At 48.3% G+C, this 20,261-nt stretch overlaps 1 protein-coding gene across 7 annotated transcripts in view; it reads right to left on the bottom strand.

The window, feature by feature from the left end:
• Window positions 1-20,261, bottom strand: part of SEMA5A (semaphorin 5A) — a 483,514-nt gene that overhangs the window by 373,075 nt on the left and 90,178 nt on the right. The window lies entirely within an intron of this gene.

Here is a 20,261-nt window from a genome sequence, read left to right as displayed (position 1 = left end):
TTGCACAACCAGCGCAAGCTGCTTTAGCAGCGAAGACTGAAAGCAAAGCGACCCAGGACAGCTTGGAAATCACAACACCATGATCCCAGTCTAATATCCCACGCACCAATGGGTCTCTCTCTTCAGAATATTAGAAATAAAAATTCAAATGCGGTCAACATATGCAAACAAGTCCCACGAAAAGACCAAAAGGACCATCATTTCAAACCCGTGTGAATTACTGATTGTGAACATCAGATTCAGATGGGTTGTGTGAATTTACCCACTTTACAGTGGCTCTTTCATCCCATTTTGGAGACTATATTGTACTTAAGTAATGCATTTGAAAAATAAGAGATAAAGGCAGAAGGTATAGAATAAACTATACCAAAAATCTGAGCTTCTATTTTTATTTACACGTTAATATATATGACGCACAATGTGAGACTTTATAAGGAAAAGAACTGTAAACCATAAAATCAAGTAATCTCATTCGACCAAGTAATCTCTACCCAAGCTCCTCGGTTTCATATTAAAATCCTAAAAACTTGAACTATGATGTGACAGACTAATGCAAGACACCAGCCTCCCTAGAACAATGCATGCCAGAAGTTGAAGAAATGGTTACTTTCAATTTCTGATTCATAAAGAAATATGTCCGTTTGTACCAAAGGATGCCTGTTACTTCAAATACTGCCCCTCATGGCCCCACGCTTACTCTGTTGTCCTAGTTCATGTGGTTTCTTTCTACTCTCCCAGCTCGTCAGCTCCTGGCTGCCATAAGCCTGGAACACACTGATGTTGCCTATCCCAATACATACCCTTGGGTAGCAGCTGAGAATAATTATGAGAAAAAAAGGCAAGAACTTCCTGGAACATTCTGGAACATTCTGGCTATTCCTCTATACAACGATTCCCACACTGTCTACTTCAGTAATTACCTAAAGACCATCTGCCTGCAGAAAATCAAATGAATTACAGCATCTGGAAGTTTGTAAAATTTTATATCTGGTGAAATCAGCCTTTTAGAAGTCCTGAGGTTCAGAGGCCAGAGGGTAGCCGGTGGCTAAGTGACCCTGTCTCTCCATGAGGCTCCTTGCCTCCATGAGGTGCTTTCGGTTCGTTCACAGGAAGCAAAGGGGGCAAATCCAAGGCGACACATTCAGAATTGCCCAGAAACGCGCGCACAGCACAGGTGCGCTCCCACACTGCAGCACAGCCAAGCCCAGTGTGGTCCCGGCTGAGTGCTTGAAAGCCCATGACATCATCCTTTGGAAAAGAGGAGGTACAGATGCGAATCCTTGAGGCCAAAAGAGGAGTAAGGGAGCTCTCCCCAAGGTGAGAAGGCATGCTCAGCCCGGAAAAATTCCTAGGACTGGCCAATTCCTTTCTCCCACCCCAGTAACATCTCCTTTGGGTGTGGCAACAGACACGATAGTTGAAACTTCTTTATAAAATGGCGTGTTTCAATACACCAACCTCTCCTCCGGCGCCCGAAAATCTGCTTTAAAATGAGCACCAACGTTTCTTTGTTTACGTCTTAATCAAGATTTAAGTGACAGGGTTGGACACAGCCACCCATTAGTGCCAGGAATTCCTGGCAATTTCTATAGACCCGCGTGTGTCAGAATTAAACTTAAAACAGGGCTGATAATTAGGTCTGGAGGCTGAGTTCTATCCTCCCTCAGTGAGGTCACAAATTAGCTGATGTGGTCCCTCAGCCAGGACACCCAAGGGCCACGCCTGCGGAGGATGGCCAGCCTCTTAAGTGGCGAAAGACACGAAGGCCAAAAAGGACACCGTAAAAATTCAGAATCGACGCCACCAGATAAACAGTGCAGGGAGAGGACGTCCCTGTTCAATCCAGGCAGGGACAGCCACAGCATGGACGGCCGGAGACTCCAGCTCCAACTTTCTGGCTTCAAAATCCAGTCCCTTCCTTGTGAAAAGGCCACACTCAAGTGGCCAAACGCCCCACCGAGTTCACAGGGCTTGGTGTAAACACACCTCCCTTTGGAATCTGCGGCTTAAACTGGAAACCAGTTCCCGCAGTAGGATTTGGGGGCACACGCCCTGAAAGGGTCTTCCTATGCCCATGTTTCCGTCAATAGTGAAAACAACATTTTCCCACCTTGGTGCCTGCCGGTCAGGTGAACAGCATGAGGACCTTCTACTCTGGAAGGTGAACCCTTGCCTGGGTGACTGCTTCTCCCTCTAAAGGCATACACCACATTGAGCACAGCACCCACACGTGCCGAGGAGTGTGGGCTCCGGAGAAGCCACAGAAACGAGGTAGTGTGAGTTTGCAAAGACCTAAAGTCAAGGACGATGGCTCAATGGGTAAAGTAGGCTCCACAGCTAACGTGGGGCTCGAACTCACAACCCTGAGATCAAGAGGCGCGTGCTCCTTGGACTGAGCCAGCCAGGTGCCCCTCTCCCAGGAAGGTCACAAATTAACTGATGTATAAACCGGAAATCACTGACACATTTTCTAGAAAACTGCGAAGAAAGTCAAAAGGTAAAGAAACTACGATGCCCCAGAGGGTTGCCTCGGGCTAGAGGTCGGAATATTTTAAAGTGGATCTTTAACTGCCCATTAAACAAGAAAGGGCTTATGTTTTATTAAAATATAAATGTCCCCATTTGACTCAATTCCATGTTATTCTTATTCTTTTGTCTTTTAGCTTAGGATCAACTTCAGTCAAAACGGCGTCCTGAGTCCTCTGCATCAGAGTTCTCAGCCTCACTCCAGAAACACCACCGCGTCACACACTTGTGCGAGAACTACCCGTGCAGCAGCCCGTGGTGATTCACAAACAACAAACCCCCTTCCTAGAAGTTGCACCCTGTAGCCACCTTCACAGGCTCTTAAAACGCTCTCTTCACTGGAATGCATAAATAAAACTTAAACATCAATTATAACTCACTAAGTGCCCATCAGCACACGGCTTTCTGCAAAAATATGCAACCTCCCCAGCCCGACCTAATTAGAATGAGGAAAAATGTAGATTTAAACATTCTTCTAGAAACCAAAGGTCAGCTGAGCGGTGGCCTTTCTTCTGCAGATACATGAGAGAAATGAAAATTTCAGGCCAGTCTTAAAAGCTCCATTTAACAATTGCGCCACAGTAAAATCACCAGACCTAAAAGGAAAATGGATGAGACCACCTGGCATCATAAAGATATTTAATGGAGTCACGGAAAGAAAGCCCACCGGGTGCTCAGGAAACCCATGAACTGTTGGACCAGGGTTTCCCAACTTGCTAGAATTTTCCCAGTGGCCACAGGGCTCAACTGAGGAACATCTTGTATTCAGTCAATTAGTTAACTTCCATGTACAGCACAGCCCCATGGTAGTCAATGTATAGTAACAATTCTCAAGACCCGATTTAACTGGGGTTTTTTTAGGTGGTAAAAAGACAAAGCAAGAACCAATTACGCACTCGGGAGCTCATCCTTGCCACGTGATGCTGTGACACTCTGAAATTGGAGGACAGGAAGTTGCTTCCAGGCAGAAGAGCAAAGACAGCTTCCTGGAAGAAGAGATACGTGATCTGGGAAATAAGGGATATTCAAGGAGACCATGACGTAGTTGGAGTGGGGGGTGCATTACAGGTGAAGCAAGCAGTAGATGAGACAGGGATCCCCACGCATCCTCATATGGAACAAAGAACCATGTGGCCAGAGCCATGCTGGGTTGAAGTGCCAATGTCTAGTACCACCAATGGGGCAGGGTGTGTGGACGGAAACCCCAACCATGGGGCCAGCAGATAGAGTTTGCAACAGTGCTGACTGAACGGGGTCGGGGGAACAAAGCAAGTCAGCTAAGGTGGAGAAACAGGACTAAAGCTGCGAGGACCACGGACAGAAAGCCGTCCTGTCCTCAGATTTGTGGAGGAAAACAAGAAAGCCAGCCGGAGAATGGGTTCCAAGTGGGACCCAAGACGGAAGGGCAGGAAGGGAGAGCATCAGCAGGCATGTGTGCATGGCCACTCCCAAGCATGGCCGAGTTGGAGGAAGACTTGAAGGAACCACTCCAAGGAACTCACAGAGTAGAAACGAAGCCAGTTAGGGAACGTCATCATGAGAAAAAGATAAGATTTCATCCAAAGGGAGGGCGTCACCGAAAGCTCAGTGAAGTACCAGAAGGAGAGTGGTAATTAGGAAGATCGATACGGCAGCTCCGTGGAGGAACACACCAGAAGAGGAGAAAGCGGAGGCCAGAAGCAGCCGTCGCTGAGAATTCCACGTGTTAAAATACTAACTTAAAAAAAAAAAAAAACACACAATTATAAATCACGGACCATTTTCACGAAATATTACTTGTGTAGAGACAGTCTAGAAACTGCGCGGCAAATGAGGAATGAATGTCTTTGAACGTAAGACGGTAACGTCACCAATGAGAATCTGTGAATCGATGAATTAAAATACAAGTTAAGTAAAGGATATTACTGTTGTTTGCCCACTGGTCCAATGCCACTGGTTTCATTGGGAAGAACACTCTGGGGAATCCACAGGCAGACGGGGATGGGGGCAGGAGGGAATCAAGGACTCTCTCTATGCACACGGTGCCCCTTTCTGACACTGTCCCTAACTTTGCTGCTCCTGCACGAAGTCACCTCTGACCATCTCCACTGTTCGCCTCAAATACACGTGCCCCGCTGGCCAGTGCTCGGAGAAATCATCAGTGGACATTTAATGGGTAAAGAAAAATGCTGCCCGAAGCGAAGTCAGGCTCCTGCAGGCCGAGGGTTTGTCAGAAAGCCCCAGCCAATAGGGAAAGAAAAGGAGGTACCGGCAGCAGGAACAGAGAAAAGAATTGAGGGAAACATGGCAGAGAGTAGGGACAGGGGACGGGGAAGGAAGGACACATAGGAAAAGGAGAGGGGTGGGGGACGAACACACAAGAGGCAGCCGACAGACACCCGGCCGCTCTGACAAGGTGCAGACACTGAAGGACATAAGCCACTGCAGGCAGCCTGGCCCCTGGCAGGAGGGAGGAGGACGGACCTCTGCTCCCAGCTGCACCCACTAGATTCCTAAGCAAAATTTCGAGCATTCAGGAAACCCATGGGAAGAGGAAGAGCAAAGGCCCATACAGCAGGAGGTGATGAAGAATGTATGTGGGGACAGTGGTGGCCTGTCCAGTCCCATCCCAAGTGCATCTGAGGGACAGTCCCTGTCCTTGGGCTCCAGGCTGATGCCAGCTGGTGTTAGGGTCTGGCCAGTGGAGCGGGTTCATTTCGATCTCCCCAAATGTAAGACTGTTGACTGCTTTACATTCAAGACAAGGTCAGGGCTCAAATTTTTATTTTATTTTTTTTAATTTTTTTTTAACATTTATTTATTTTTGAGACAGAAAGAGACAGAGCATGAACGGGGGAGGGTCAGAGAGAGGGAGACACAGAATCTGAAACAGGCTCCAGGCTCTGAGCTGTCAGCACAGAGCCTGACGCGGGGCTAGAACTCACGGACCACGAGATCGTGATCTGAGCCGAAGTCGGCCGCTTAACCGAGTGAGCCACCCAGGCGCCCCAGAGCTCAAATTTTTAGAGTTAGTTGTTTTGCTTTCTTTTAAAGATAGGTCTGCTGCTCAGTTGACTATCACCACCTAAACTTTGAACGTTGTTTGCCATTACGATTTGTAAGTGCTGAGAGCAGCATTAAAAAGTGTCCCAACTCAGGATTTTTCTCTTATTTTTATTTTTTTTAATGTTTGTAATTTATTTCTGCAAGACAGAGACAGGGGGAGCAGCAGAGAGAGAGAGAGGGAGACACAGAATCCGAAGCAAGCTCCAGGCTCTGAGCTGTCAGCACAGAGCCCGATATGGGGCTCGAACCCACGAACCGCGAGATCATGGCCTGAGCCGAAGTCAGTTGCTTAACCGACTGAGCCACCCGGGCGCCCCAGGATTTTCCCCTTTTTTGAAAGATCTTCCTTCGGCCACAGGCTTGCGTGCACTGGCCAGCGGACAGAATCTGCGCGGTCCCCCAGCCAAATTCTGCAGTTGCCAAACCGCATCTGAATTAAGCAGTGTTTTCATTAGCACGGCACCAGGGCAAACAGCCGTGGCTTTTGAAAGCCAGAGATCTTACACGTAAGTGTGAGACACAAACAATGTACAGAGAGGGGGAAAACAAAAAAAACACTTCAATCAGGTGTTGAAAGCTGTAACTATACAGTAACACTTTACCCAAAAAGGAAACGGTTTTGCCTTCCTTTCCTTATCGGTATATACGGCCAACCAGACATTCTCCTACATCACAGCTGAGCACAGGATGCGCGGAAGAATGACAGGCATCAAGACAGAGTCGCGCGGAAGGGTTCTGGGGCTCCAGGAATTCACCCTTTGGAGGGACCTTTCCCGAATCAGACATGATCTCTTTAGTCACCAGGTGATCATTTTCTGTACAAATAATGCCGCATATTGACCCATACCGGCTACTAAAGAATCACTTTGAGGGTTATCTCAGGAGCATTTTTTTTTTATATAATCTTGGGCAAGTCATTTACTGTTCCAGTCTCAATTTTATCATCCTTTTTTTTTAAATATAATGTATTGACACCTTGGTTGCCATACATGAGCATTTTTAGAAGACAAGTGCCCGGGGGCACCTGGGTGGCTCATTCGGTTAAGCTTCTGACTTCGGCTCGGGTCATGATCTCACGGTTCGTGAGTTTGGGCCCTGCGTCAGGCTGTGTGCTGACAGCTCAGAGCCTAGAGCCTGCTTTGGATTCTGCATCTCTCTCTCTCTCTCTCTCTCTCTCTCTCTCTCTCTCTATCCATCCTCCTCTCTCTCTCTCTCTCTCTATCCATCCTCCTCTCTCTCTCTCTCTCTCTCTCTCTCTCTTAAAAATAAATAAACATTAAAAAAAAATTAAAAAAGACCAGTGCCAGATGTCACAATTTCCCTTTCATAAACCCCTGGCTGTCTTAGGGCCAACGTTCAGGAACACCTGGAGAGCAGCCCCAGCCACGGCTGGGGCTCCATGGACAGTGCATCGTCCCATGGGGACACCGGGCCTCACATTTGGGTCACTTCATGATTCAGTCACCTGGCTCTCAGACCAGCAGAGGAAAATCCTACCTTACCAAGCAGAGGAGCAGGCACTTCCGAAAGTTGAGCCCAAAGACAAAGAGAAAACACTTCCATTTGGAGCTTTCACACCCAGACCCACCGAGACGGCTCCCTCCATCAGACAGGTGACAGTCACTGTGAAATGTGGTGGCCTGCAAACATTAAACACAGCTGAGGCCTGCGGAAAACGGACGGCAGAAGCTGAGATTTCATTTCTCAAAGCGTTGACTAATCTTAGCATCTGGGAAGAGAGCAACCCCATTGGCTTTCATTTGGTCTTTGTGCACAGTCATCCTTGGCTGAGTACTGAAAGCTGGTAGGAGCTGCTGACCCTGGAAGAGACAGATCGCGCCTCAGGGGCTGGAGTAAAGCTCGAGCAAAACACCTCCTATCCCCTAACTCCCACATCAGATGATGAGATGTATTCTGAGCCGCCAAGACACATGGGAACAGAGGGAGAGAAAGAGAGGGGGCAGAAACGACTTCTTATATTAAAGCAAATAAGTTGCCAAAAACTAAGGAACCGCTCGAAATGAGCAATTTCTAAAATCGGCTCTCTAAGGACACCACCATCTCTGAAGAGTGACTACTTTTCTTCTTTCTGCCACCATGTGCCAAATTTTCAAAGGGCAGGCTCGCTTTTCGTGCAGGCAATTTTGAAGGGCTTGCACAAGTGGATAATTTGCATGGGCAATTGGCCTCTCAGCTTTCATTTTGACAGCTAAATTGATCCATCCTTTGTAGACGAAAATCTCGCTACCCAGAAGGAGAAGGGGTGTCTGAGGCTTTTTGAAAAATGTGGTCTCTCAATTCCTACTTATTCAGAATGTACCCAATAAGACCTACCCTGTAAACAGTCGCTTGCCCGCACAAAAGCCAGCCAAGACTCGACTCTAAATCTAAACTCAAGATTTAATTCTTAAATCAAAATTTAACTTTAAAAAAAGTATTTAGCTACTATTGTTACTTAACTTCTATTAAAGCAGACAGGGAGGGCTTGGGTTCTTAGATCAGCCCTTTGGTCGCTCCACAGGAAGAGGGAAATGTCTGCCCCAGATTAAGCCCACGACTAACTGACGCTAAAACCTTCCCAGCACAAAGCTGAACGGAGTCAAAGGTCTGCGGGAAAAGCATGGAGAAATGAGGGCTGTATATCCCTGGAAAGATGGCTGACCACAGAATTCACAAAGAACGGTTAGTGAAATGGTAATGGGTTAAATCACTCAGAAAAATATTTTCCTAAAAAATAAGAGCAGATGGCAGGATTTTGGAAATTTCTAGCCATAAAAGACACTCTCTCTCCAACTCAGTAGAGAGCAATGAAAAGATGTTCTCCTTCAGTTCAGGAAGAGCAATCAGATTACTACATGGGGCGCCTGGGTGGCTCAGTTGGTTGAACATCAGTTGGTTTCAGCTCGGGTCATGATCTCACGCTTTCATGGGATCAAGCCCCACGTAGGGCTCTGCACTGACAGTGCAGAGCCTGCTTGGGATTCTCTGTCTCTCTTCTCTCTCTCTCATAATAAATAAATAAACTTAAAAAAAAAAGATTACTACAAACCCACACAAGGCAATCCAACATGCACGTTGGTCTGTATCAGTTCTCGGTTTTCCACGACTTCATGCATTGTATGTACCTTGAGCCCAGAGCTGCTGTTCTACATGGCACAGGGGGATCCAGGCCAAGCACATTGTGTTTGGACTTGGAAGTCAGACAACGGTGTTGTTTTCTGGTTTCAACCCAGCAAATACTCTGAGTCACTTCAACACCTTCATCCCTCCAAAGACACGAAGAATACGAGACTTCTAAATCCTGCTGAACTTAGTCCCAATTACCTGTTGGGTCTTCCATTGTCAACAGTGCTCACCGAGGCCTGCACAAGGAAAAGACGGCCCGTTTTGCATCGGCCAAGGTGCTCAGGGATGGGACTCATCCCACCTAAGGGTGTCTTTCATGTTTCTGAGACAACAGAGGGCTTAACAATCCTTGGGCGTGTTGCGTAACTAAAAATTTCATCCTGTTCTATGTGTCATCCTCTCAGTATAAATTAGTGACAAAAATAAGAAATAGGCTACTACGCAGCGAACCAGATGGTGCCTTACCTTCCTCTGAACACTGTTGTGTTTAGAGGGTTTACACATGCGGGGGAATAAAAAGATCTTTTTTTACATTTGGCAATGAGTCATGTTGTCCATTTCAGCACAAACAGTACCGAAACGTCCTCCCCATGAAGAAGAGCCCAGCTCCCCTTATGTTTAAAAACAACTATGTCAGCTGCCTTAGATTAGTCATGAAGTGCCCTGCCCATCCTGCAGCTCCATCAAGGACACAATCTGAACAGATCGGACCCACTAAATGGTACCAGGAGGCCGGGCGCGTCCCGACGTGTAAGCCTGCCTCCTCTCTAAGAGGCAAGAAGCTTCTTTCGCTCTCTTGGCAAACACGCCCTTAAAATGCTCAGCCCCGGAGGCTGACTTAACGGTGGCCCCTCATTCCCTGCATCCGTCTCCAGATCCTTGTTGAGCGACTTACTACGGTATCAAACCTGGGGCTGCGGGGTGCTGAATAATCCTGGGAAGTTTCTGAGCTTACGGATCATGAAAGGAGCCGCAGTTAATCCCTCACCACCCCATGCGATAAAAGCCCATTCCACGGAAGCAACTGGAAGGGAGGCAAGACCATTTTGGAACGCGGACCACGTTTTACACAGAACGATGCCTCATCATTTTCCACGGACGCGCTCTGCCAGAAAATGTGCCAACGCAGGCGAGGTGCGCGGGACCAGGCCTGAGAGTGTCGGTCCTGCCCCCCACGGTGGGGCTGGGTTTGTGTTTCCTCTTCATAAACCGTCAGGAAAACAACCCCCTCCTCTGTTCAAAGAATGGCATGAAACTGACCACTGGTGTTGGTTTGTTTAGTTCTTTCAATTTGACAAGCTGCTGGGGGCAGTAACTGCCCTCCTTGCGATTTGTATGGAGCTGATCTGAATCCAGAACTCTGTATTTCTTGCCGTCGGATTGAATCTGATTGGTTTCCCCTCATCACTCGAGCCAGAGTTGTTCCCGCATCCCTGCTGGCCCCCTGAAATCTACATGTGTCCTCGGTGTCCCCGTGTGATGTGACTGCCTCTTCTTTGTGAACGGGACACCCAGACCTGCCTCTGGTTACCTCCTATCACCCTCTGTTGTCTACCTGCTGGCCTCCCCGTGTCCGGGGCAGCCATTATGTCCTACTCAACTATTCAACTTCGAATCCCCGTGGCCAGGCCCACATCAATGAGCACGTTCCAGAAGGCCATCTGATGACGATTCCCTCTTTTTACTTCAGGGTGTGTGTAAATGTTAACAGACCAGGGGGATGACCTAAAGTCAGCTTCTAGAGATAGCCTTCCTGTTCGACGTCACCATTCCATCAATATCGCCCAGAGCAAGCTAAACCCAGACAGAACCGAGATGCTGCCTCCTCCCCACCCAGGTCTAGGGCACGCCAGGCACTCAGCAGGTGCCCGGGGAGGAGTGAGTGAATGGGGGCTGTGCAGGACAGGAAGTCTTGAGGAGTCAAAATCCCACTCCCTGGCCCAGAGACACCCGGCTTGCCTCGATCCCATCTTCACTGAAAATAAACTATTTTTTGTGTCTCTTTAGAAGGTTTTCAAGTCTCAGAAGCAGCTTTCAGATGCTATTCTCACAGGTTCTGGGCCCCCGTTCATATTCTTGTAAAACCCAAGTCTATTACAGGCTCTGCTGTGCAAACCGGCCGATGTCTCCCCTCTTCTGGCTTTATTAAGCCAGCCGGCATACACAAGGATCCGTCACAGGCTCCCTGGGGGAAGCCTCTTCCACCCCGAGAGGCTCTCCCCATGCTCACAGGTGTCCCCACGGACAGATGGCTGCTCCAGTGAACAGTCACAGCAGGAGAGCAAGGCCAACCCAGTGGCCACCAGTGAGCACCCAGGAAAAGACCTGTCCCGGTAGTATAAACATCACCTCCGTGACTCTCAGGCAATTCCCTGAGTAAATCCATTTTTCATAAATACCAGGAGAATCACTAAGTAAAAGTCACTCCCATTTTTGAATGAATGATGTTCAGTTAAACTGAGTGTTTCCTCTGTCGCAATTCTGTAGTCACCGATTTGACAAAATCCAGTCTTGCATCCTGGGCTTCTGCTCTCTATAATCAGGGGCTTCGGGCACCTTCACAAGTGCAGCGTCTTGAAAGCTCCTGACCCTTGGCTGACTGCCTCACCCCTCCCCACCCACTCCTGTGTCCCTTCCCCCCAGGCAGCTGCCGAGAAGAAAAAACTTTAAAGGGGCTCCCTCCTCACCATCCAGCTTCCTACGTCACACGTGGCTACAGAAAACGTGTATGTGCTCTGGCCAAAATGAACATGAAGTGATGATGTAATTCACCAATTAAAAACTTAAAAAGCGTTTTAGGTAACTAAGCACCAGATAATCAATGCGTTCTTGGGAGCACGTTATGCTTGACTCCCAAATGCCCGTTTTAATCTCAACATTACGTCTTTTGACTGTTAGTTTATGGTTATAATTCTGATTTACCACTTTTTACGCCTATGGAGGCGATGCTACTCCGTGAGAGTAGTAAGCCTAACACCTGAATCCGGAGCTCTGAGTCAAGATTCTGTAACTCTAGCCTAGAAGACAAGACAATTATGCAGAAAACAAAGCCCAGCGACAGCTGGACACAGACCTGCCCTTGCTTTGGGTTTTTTTCTTGTTTCAAACTATATAGACTCAAGGGTTGGACTAAGACACCCTTGTCCAGTCAGGCTCTCGTCCACGTCCGCTCCCCCGGGCCAGCAGACATCCAGCATCTCAGCTGAGACCCTCCTTTGTCGCATCAGAGACATTACTACCCAACCAGGGACTGCCCTGTCTGTGCACGCTCACTGTAGACATCAGGGAAATTAAGCCATAAACAAAACCCCTCATTCGAATGGAAAGCTGAACGCATTTTGGGGGAGGGAGGAGGCGATTTAAGACTTGTTGTTGTACTAGGAACAAAACGTCTTGTCCTGCTGGCCATTTCCTCCCTCGCGTGTTTCAGCGTGCCCTCGGAAGAAGGGGCATGGCTGGCTGTTCATTATCTACTGACAATTTCTCAAGTCGTGTGCCATTTCCAAAGATTGCAAAAGAGCTGTAAATCAGAAACAGGACATGAAATTCTGGTGACAGCTGTTTTTCTCAATGCCTCCTAAGAGAAAACACCAAGCCATCATCTGATAAAATAGCACAATATTAGTGCCATTCCTTGATAGACAGACACCCCTCACCCCCTTCAGATTAGGTCTCTTCTCTTTTCCTATTCTGCGGTACACGGAGGTCTTTCCACAGAAGCTAAAAGGACACAAACCGGTTATAACCACCCTAAGATTTTGAGAAAGGAGAGGGTCAGGAAGGGCCCAGATTTCATGACTTCCCTCTGCTGCGAGCCTTGGGAAGTGCCAACTTCCAGACCATCTTTCTTCGCTCAGCCAAGGTGTATCCAGCTGACCAGCAGGTACGGACCATGGCTCTATCTGAACCGTTCAGTAAAGGGGAAGAAAGTAACAGTCATGATGTTAATCCAAGTCACTTAATGGTGTTCCCACTACACCTAATCCATCGGGCTTCAAACCCTTACAGAAAGGACGCACGTAAGCTTTCCTCCCGCAGGACAGTCACAGAAACTGTCACTGCTCAGCCGATCTCTTCGTCGCGGCTGAAAGCACCAGAGGGAGCCCCCTTCTCCTCAATTCCAATTTGCCTTGACAGACACACGGCTGCCGAGGAGCCTCAGGCATCCTTGAACCAGACGCTCGGCAGGAATTCCCAAGCCGACCTTGGCCGGCCAACGGAAGTCAGCAGCTTGGGGAGCAACAGCTGTGAACCTCAGCCAGCGTGGCCCAGCACCTGACCATACAGTCTCGCAAGCAGAACACGGGCCACCCCAGCTCCTCCTGACCCTGCGCCGAACAGCCCCCGCCAGGGCCCGGAGGCCGGCGCAGTGTTGCCGGCAGGAGGTTTGACGACGATGCTAGAAGCAAAGTCAGGGTGGGTGGGCTCCCTCGAATCAGGCCACGTCCTTGACCCCCGACCACATGAAACTCTCCTTCAGCTTCCGGCCATGCTCTCCTAAAGCAACTTTAAAGAGAAAACGGGAAGTAAAAGGTGAAACTGTAAGCTAACCATCGACGGTACGTGCTGTTCACACCTTGCTGGGCAGATGGGTAGATGTGCCTCTCGCCTCGCCCAGCTGGTTATTCAAGGTGCCATTTTTTTTTTTAATTTTTTTTTTTTAACGTTTATTTATTTTTGGGACAGAGAGAGACAGAGCATGAACGGGGGAGGGGCAGAGAGAGGGGGAGACACAGAATCGGAAACAGGCTCCAGGCTCCGAGCCATCCGCCCAGAGCCCGACGCGGGGCTCGAACCCACGGACCGCGAGATCGTGACCTGGCTGAAGTCGGACGCTTAAAAAACTGCGCCACCCAGGCGCCCCACAAGGTGCCATTTTTTACAAAAGCTTCAAAATCACTCCTCTCCTCCCTGTTCAACGAGGAAGTGCTGAAGTCTAGATATAACGATGCCAGACGGACAGGCAGGAAAGCTTCCAAAGGGACCTAATTCATCACCCAGAAAGAAGGAACATCCTGAGAGCAGCTCCAGAGGCCGTGGCATTTTCCATCACTTTCGCTGCAACCCCCAAAAACAGGGCAGCAGAAAATCCTGCTTCATCACCACAAGCTTAAAGATCGACTTTTGCACCCGCAAGATTCAGAGTACAAAAGAAGTCAGGTAACTCCAGACGTGACTTCTTTCTTGTGGTAACGGACATTTGTGGAAAAAAAAAAAAAAAAAAAGAATTCCTCCTCTCCTCGTTATTCACAGATTCGATTTTTGTGAATTCACCCATCCGCTAAAATTTATTTGTAACCCCGAAATGTGTGGTGCCGCTGTCTGTGAGTTCAAAGCTAATGAATTAACTTAGGTGTCTTTAAACAGAAACACGCATAAAACGAGGTACTTTAGGGGCGCCTGGGTGGCTCAGTTGGTTAAGCCTCCAACTCTTGGTTTCAGCTCAGGTCATGATCTCATGATTTGTGGGTTCCAGCCCCGTGTTGGGCTCCACACTGACAGTGTGGAGCCTGCTTGGGATTTTCTCTCTCTCTCTCTCTCTCTCTTTCTCTCTCTCTTTCTCTTTCAAAATGAACAAACTTTAAAAAAACAAAAAACAAAAAGCAAGGTTCTTTAGTGGCGGGTTGATGGGGCCAACGTGACCAGAAGTTATCGGAGCCTAACCTTGATTGGCCCCTAGGAGTGACGGGTCGGTCTTGGCTGATTCAGTGTTCATGATGAACTTACAGAGCAGAGCACCACGAATGAGAAGGATGGACTGTAAACGAAGGACACGAGCAAAAACACCACCACAGTGTCCCCAGCTCTACCCGGGAATGTCAGGAGCTGACTGGAGTAAAGGTGGGCTGTGGGATTGTGTGCGTGGAGCGCGGATCACTTCGTGGAGAGAGATTAGGTCCAGGCAACAGGAACTTGAAAGACACGAGCTATCTGATCGTTCCTGAAAAGCAAAATGTTGCCCTCTTGCTCCCGAGGAGCACAGAGCACATGACTCACCACGCTAGCTGCGAGCCGTGCAACCTGGTGCCTGGCTGTCTGGCACCACCGTGGGCAGAGACCTTCCTGCAGTCATTCTGGAGTGAAAATTAGACCCCTCAGAAACCGAAATCTGGACAATTACCGGCCATCAGGGATGACAAGCTGGTGTCCAAGGTCACTCGCCGAAGGAAGGCTCTGGCTTTGGCTGGCAGGACTCTTGAGAGCTCCCGCTATGTAATATGAACCAGATCCCCATCTTCTGCAGCAGATAATGATCCTTGCTCCGGAGATTTAAGGGATGATTACAGTCTAAAGAGTTGATTGTGTCTCATTACACTTGTGACGATATATTCCCGACAACTGAGGCTATTAACTTGGACTTCCCAATCCCAGCACACGTCACACGTGGCCCCCTCTGACATATCCCCATCCATCATCTGTCAAATGTGAGGAAAGTGCGTCCTCACTGCACAGCACATAAAGGAGAAAGTTAAACTGGTACAGAAGAGTGAATACTGTTCTTTTCCAGTCCAGGAAGTCTTAATCGAACTGAGTCTCTTCTGGTACACTGGAATCTTTAACAACAAAAGCAAAACGTGCAGTGTAATCCATATATGCCCGAGGATGAAAAGGGTCCAAAGCCCTTCCTTTCTTGTGTCCTGATGGCCTTCCAGCTCTTCACTAGCAACTTCTCCCCTTTCATTATAATCTTAGGAACTAGAACTACCACCTTCTGGAATTGTCTTCCTTTTAAACGACTTTCCTTCTTTCGGCAGGAAAAAGTGATGGGAACATGGCTCTCCCCTTCCACCTCTACACGGTCGGTCATCATGGAAAGTGAGCAAAAAATGACAGAAATGGTTCACGTGTGTCTCCAGACTAAGAAAAGAAACTGATAAAGCATGCTGTTTTCCAAGTTCCAGCAGAGGAGTTTCTATCACGATCTCACAAAGATAAGTTGGCCAGCTCCACGAAGGCATTCTCAAAGACAAACAGAATTGTCTGGAAGAGCGATAAACCAAACCCGAGAGTTATGGATATGAGTCAGGCACCAACATTTTTACCCCACTAGCACCAGACGGGGCTTTCTCTTGCCTACGCCCCGAGGCTGTGAATACTGCAAACTAACCACACTTCTCACGGGGTTTCCTGGTTGGTTAGCGTACCGCTGGCTGATTTCTACAGCAAGCACCAAGACGAGACGGGACGGCGATGTGCCAACGGGAACAGGCCAGAACAGGAAAAGGGTTTCAAACTGCGATCAAGTAATCCTGTAATAAGAAATTGTGAGAATTTTTTTTTTTTTCAAATGACTATTCCATCTGGGTTTTCAGCCAAATCTGCCTCTAAAAATTCCCTGATCTCTTGGAATACTAGATGCTAAAAATAAGGATGTGTGTGTATATAAGTTAACTGGGAGCTTTCAAGAGATCCCGTGGCAACACGAAAGGGGGGCTTAGCGCTGCTAAGGTTTTGGACCGAAAAGCAGAGAAACGGTCGGCATTTGACTAAAACGTACAGAAGACCCTTCTGGGAAGGGAGAGCAGGTCAGCAGGGGCCACATTATCTGGAGAGCCTGAAACGCATAAAGCACTTAAGGAAGAACATGATCAAAAGAGTCTGGTGACTATGCAGAGAAGGTGCTTACAAAGAATCAAGCCTCTGTCTGCCAATTACAGCGGGAGCCGGCTCTTTGTTTCCCAGAAGCCAACAGTTACAGGACTTAGATTGGGGCATAAATTCTAATTAAAGTACATCTTTCTGGGTTCCCTGCAGAATTTCCACTCGCCAGCTTCATCTTTCAGCGGGACTGGAGTGCCTTACGACCCAGCCTGACAAAGAGCTGCTCTGTCCCTCGCCCAGCCTGGGAAGGAAGGTACACATCACGTGGCCCTCCTGCCTTTCTGGGAACTTTAATCTCTCTTCTGCAACTGGCTGCAAATAATTGCTTCTGTAAAGGCGAGCGTCAGGCTCCGGGTGCAGGTGAGAAGCAGGATTTGGCTGGGGAAAGGGACAGGGGTAATTGGAAGCAGACAACAAAACATAACAAAAGGAGAAAATTAAAAACCCTGACTTTCAGGGGAATTCAAGGAGCACACGGGGCGGAGAGAGGAAAACGGGGGGAGAGGAACATTTCTGGGGAGCCGGCGGAGCATAACTGAGGACACCTGCAGCCTCGGGAGCTGACAAAAAGCGCATGTGTCCCAGGTCTTGGCCCCCCACCCCCCGTCCCTCCAGCCTGGTCCTAAAGCTGCTGGACTTCACCCCAAACCACAAAAGGACAGGACGGGGGGCGAGAAGGAAGGTCTAAGCCCATCCAGCTGCAATAACAAATACGGAAGGGCCCGGCCACTCAAGCTTCGAAAAATAAACGTTGTGATTCAAAGTGAGGGCAAACCCAGTGCTGGGAAAACTTCAAGAAGCACCAGACCTCACCAGACATCATTTTGAAAACCGTTGGGAAACCGCCCTTCACTGAGGTGTTTAAATGACAACAGAGGACAGCCTCCCTGAAAAAGAACAGGATCAAAGAGAGGAATCCTCACGAGGACCCTGCTCCTCAAAGAGACTAAACTGGACTTTCATCTCCCCATGAAAACTTCCTTAGTCCTGAGCTCCCCTCTAAGCCCCTAGGACACTGAAAGCTTCTAGAGTCTTAATACCATTACCCCTTCATTTGTCTAAACCAGTCCTAGCAAATTAGCCCAACTGTGGACCGATTTCAGGGCTTCTGCAAAAGAAGTGGTCTCCCTGTTTGTGCTCACACCTGCTGCTTGTGAGTTCAATTCCCAGAAGTGAAGCTGTGGCCCAGAAGTTCCCAAGTCGCTTAAAAGACACAGAACTTGTCCTCCATCCGGAACTGTTCCATGTGAGTAAATCTACAAGGGACTCCCTCTTTTTTTTTTTTTTAATTTAACATTTATTCATTTTTTGAGAGGCAGAGAGAGACAGTACGAACAGGGGAAGGACAGAGAGGCTCCAAAGCAGACTCTAGGCTCTGAGCTGTCAGCACAGAGCCCGACGCGGGGCTTGAACTCACAAACAGTGAGACCATGACCTGAGCCCAGGTCGGACGCTTACCTCACTGAACCACCCAGGCACCCCATGACTCCCTCTTTTTTAAGAAAGCTCCGAAAAAGGCTCCCCAAAGGGAAAGGGAGGGCACTGTGAGGTCAAGACATGTCACTACTTTCTATCCGTGTAGCACGGACTTTTTCTTTAATAAACTCTCCTGAGTTTCTTCTGCGATAGAAGCGGGATAACAGGAACAAGTTTCCAGGAAAGTTGAGTTTTGAAAACAATGTGTGCCAAGTTCCTGGCTCCAAGGTGGTCCTCCACATGATTATCACTGTAATAAATGGAATGGTTTCTTACCCCAAAGGGGTCCCGACGGCCAAGGGTGAAGTTCATCTACTCTATGAGCCTATGTCTGCAACTTCACCTTCCTGGGCCTCCTGACTTAATTTACAAAATGAAATCCATATGTCACAGTATTTTCTTAAAATTTTTTTCAAGTTTATTTATTTTGAGAGAGAGAGAGAGAGAAGAGAGGGAGAGAGAGGATGAGTGGTGGAGGGGCAGAGAGAGAGAGAGAGAGAGGGAATCCCAAGCAGGCTCCCCAATGTGGGTCTCCAACTCTGGAACCACGAGATCATGACCTGAGCCGAAATCAGGTCAGACACTTAACCGACTGAGCCACTCAGGCGCCCCCAAATTATTTTCTTCAATGCCCATTTTGGGGGCAGAAAACCTACTTGTCTGGGAATCTGGTTTCTTCCTCTGTACTCTAAAACTGCAAAAGCTCATTCTATGCCTATCGTGACATCTTTTGTCTTCCTAGAAACTTTTCCATAAAAAAAAAAAACAAAAACACTAAAAAACATCATCTTGATGCCCTCTGTAGTGTGTAAGGGCCACATGTCTTAAAAGAGTCACAGGACATGTTTTTCATATAAAGTACAAAGGAAATTTATTCTTTAAAAATCAGCATGCCCGGGGTGCCCAGGTGGCTCAGCTGGTTAAGCATTACACTCGGTATTGGCTCAGGTCATGATCTCAAGGTTCGTGAGTTCGAGTCCCATGTCACTCAGTGCGGGTGGTGCAGAGCCTGCTTGGGATTCTCTCTCTCTCCCTCTCTTTCTGCCCCTCTGCTGCTCGTGCTCTCTCTCTCTCTCTTTCTCTCTCTTCGACCTTCTCTCTCCCCCTTTCTCTCAAAATAAATAAGTAAACTTTTAATTTTTTTTAACGTTTATTTATTTTTGAGACAGAGAGAGACAGAGCATGAATGGGGGAGGGGCAGAGAGACAGGGATACACAGAATCGGAAGCAGGCTCCAGGCTCTGAGCCATCAGCCCAGAGCCCGACGCGGGGCTTGAACTCACGGACCGCGAGATCGTGACCTGAGCTGAAGTCGGATGCTTAACTGACTGAGCCACCCAGGCGCCCCTAAATAAACTTTAAAAAAATAAATAAAGTAAAACTCAGCATGTCCCCTCTTTATTCGAGAACGTTTTGCTAAATGTAAGGATCCAAAGACCTATTGGCAGACAGGTCCCCTTGCTTTCCCCTAGTGATGGTACTTTTGTCCTAAATCTTCAAGTCTGCTACCTCTTAAAAATTGATCTGACCGCTTTTGCGGTCGTTCTCAAAATTTCAGAAGAATACAGAAAGTCTAAGCCTGAGGTAACTGCCTGAAACTCAACGAGCAGGGGCCAACGACGCACAGGCCTCAAATTTTAAACTGGCCCGCTGTGTGAACACATCAATCGTAAGTCGGTTTGTGAGCCACAGGTGGCGGGCACACGTCCACGCATGGTCAGCAAGCAAATTCGGGCAGTTTATGGTCAGGCTGCCCATGAAACCACTCACCCGGGCCCGTATGACGAGTCCATAAGCTGAAGCTCCGGGACGGATGAGGAAAGTCTCCGAAAAGGGCCAGATCTGTCCGTTCAAAGCCAAACCTGCAGGATGCGAGGGAGGCCCCGAGCTGCCGTAGAGAGCAGAGCCGACTCCACAGAGCATCCACGAGCACCAATATTTGGGGGACCCAATGACCGCTAAGGGGCAGGTGGAAGATCCCGCGAGGCTGGGGCAGGGAGTCCCAGAGACGCACACGTTTTACAATCAAATCTGTGCCCACAGTGACGTCCTTTACAGCCTCAGAGGCCACTGTTGCCTGCACTTAAGAGAAGATAAGCTACGTTGGATGAAAACTGGCTCAGGGAATCTTTGCAAACTCAGCCCTTGATTTGATCTCTTTTCACAAGATAAAATATGGACCACGAAGATTTCTATCAATACCAGTGGCAATAAACAGAGCCTAAGGCTACTCTCTAATATCCAATCTTATTCTTTAAATCTACCCATAATTACATGGTTTTCTTTAGAAACTTAGAAATGGGGCACCTGGGTGGCTCAATCGGTTAGGCATCCATCCGACTTTGGCTCAGGTAGTGATCTCAGGGTTCATGAGTTCAAGCTCCGCGTCAGGCTCGCTGCTGTCTGTGCGGAGCCTGCTTCAGATCCTCTGTCCCCGCCCTCTCTGCCCCTCCCCTGTACTTCTCTCTCTCCTCCCCTCTCCCTTT

The sequence above is a fragment of the Felis catus genome, chromosome A1 (assembly GCF_018350175.1).
Source record: "Felis catus isolate Fca126 chromosome A1, F.catus_Fca126_mat1.0, whole genome shotgun sequence".
Lineage (NCBI taxonomy): Eukaryota > Metazoa > Chordata > Mammalia > Carnivora > Felidae > Felis > Felis catus.
Note: the sequence above shows the minus strand (reverse complement) of the source record. Positions and strands in the feature narration are given on the sequence as shown.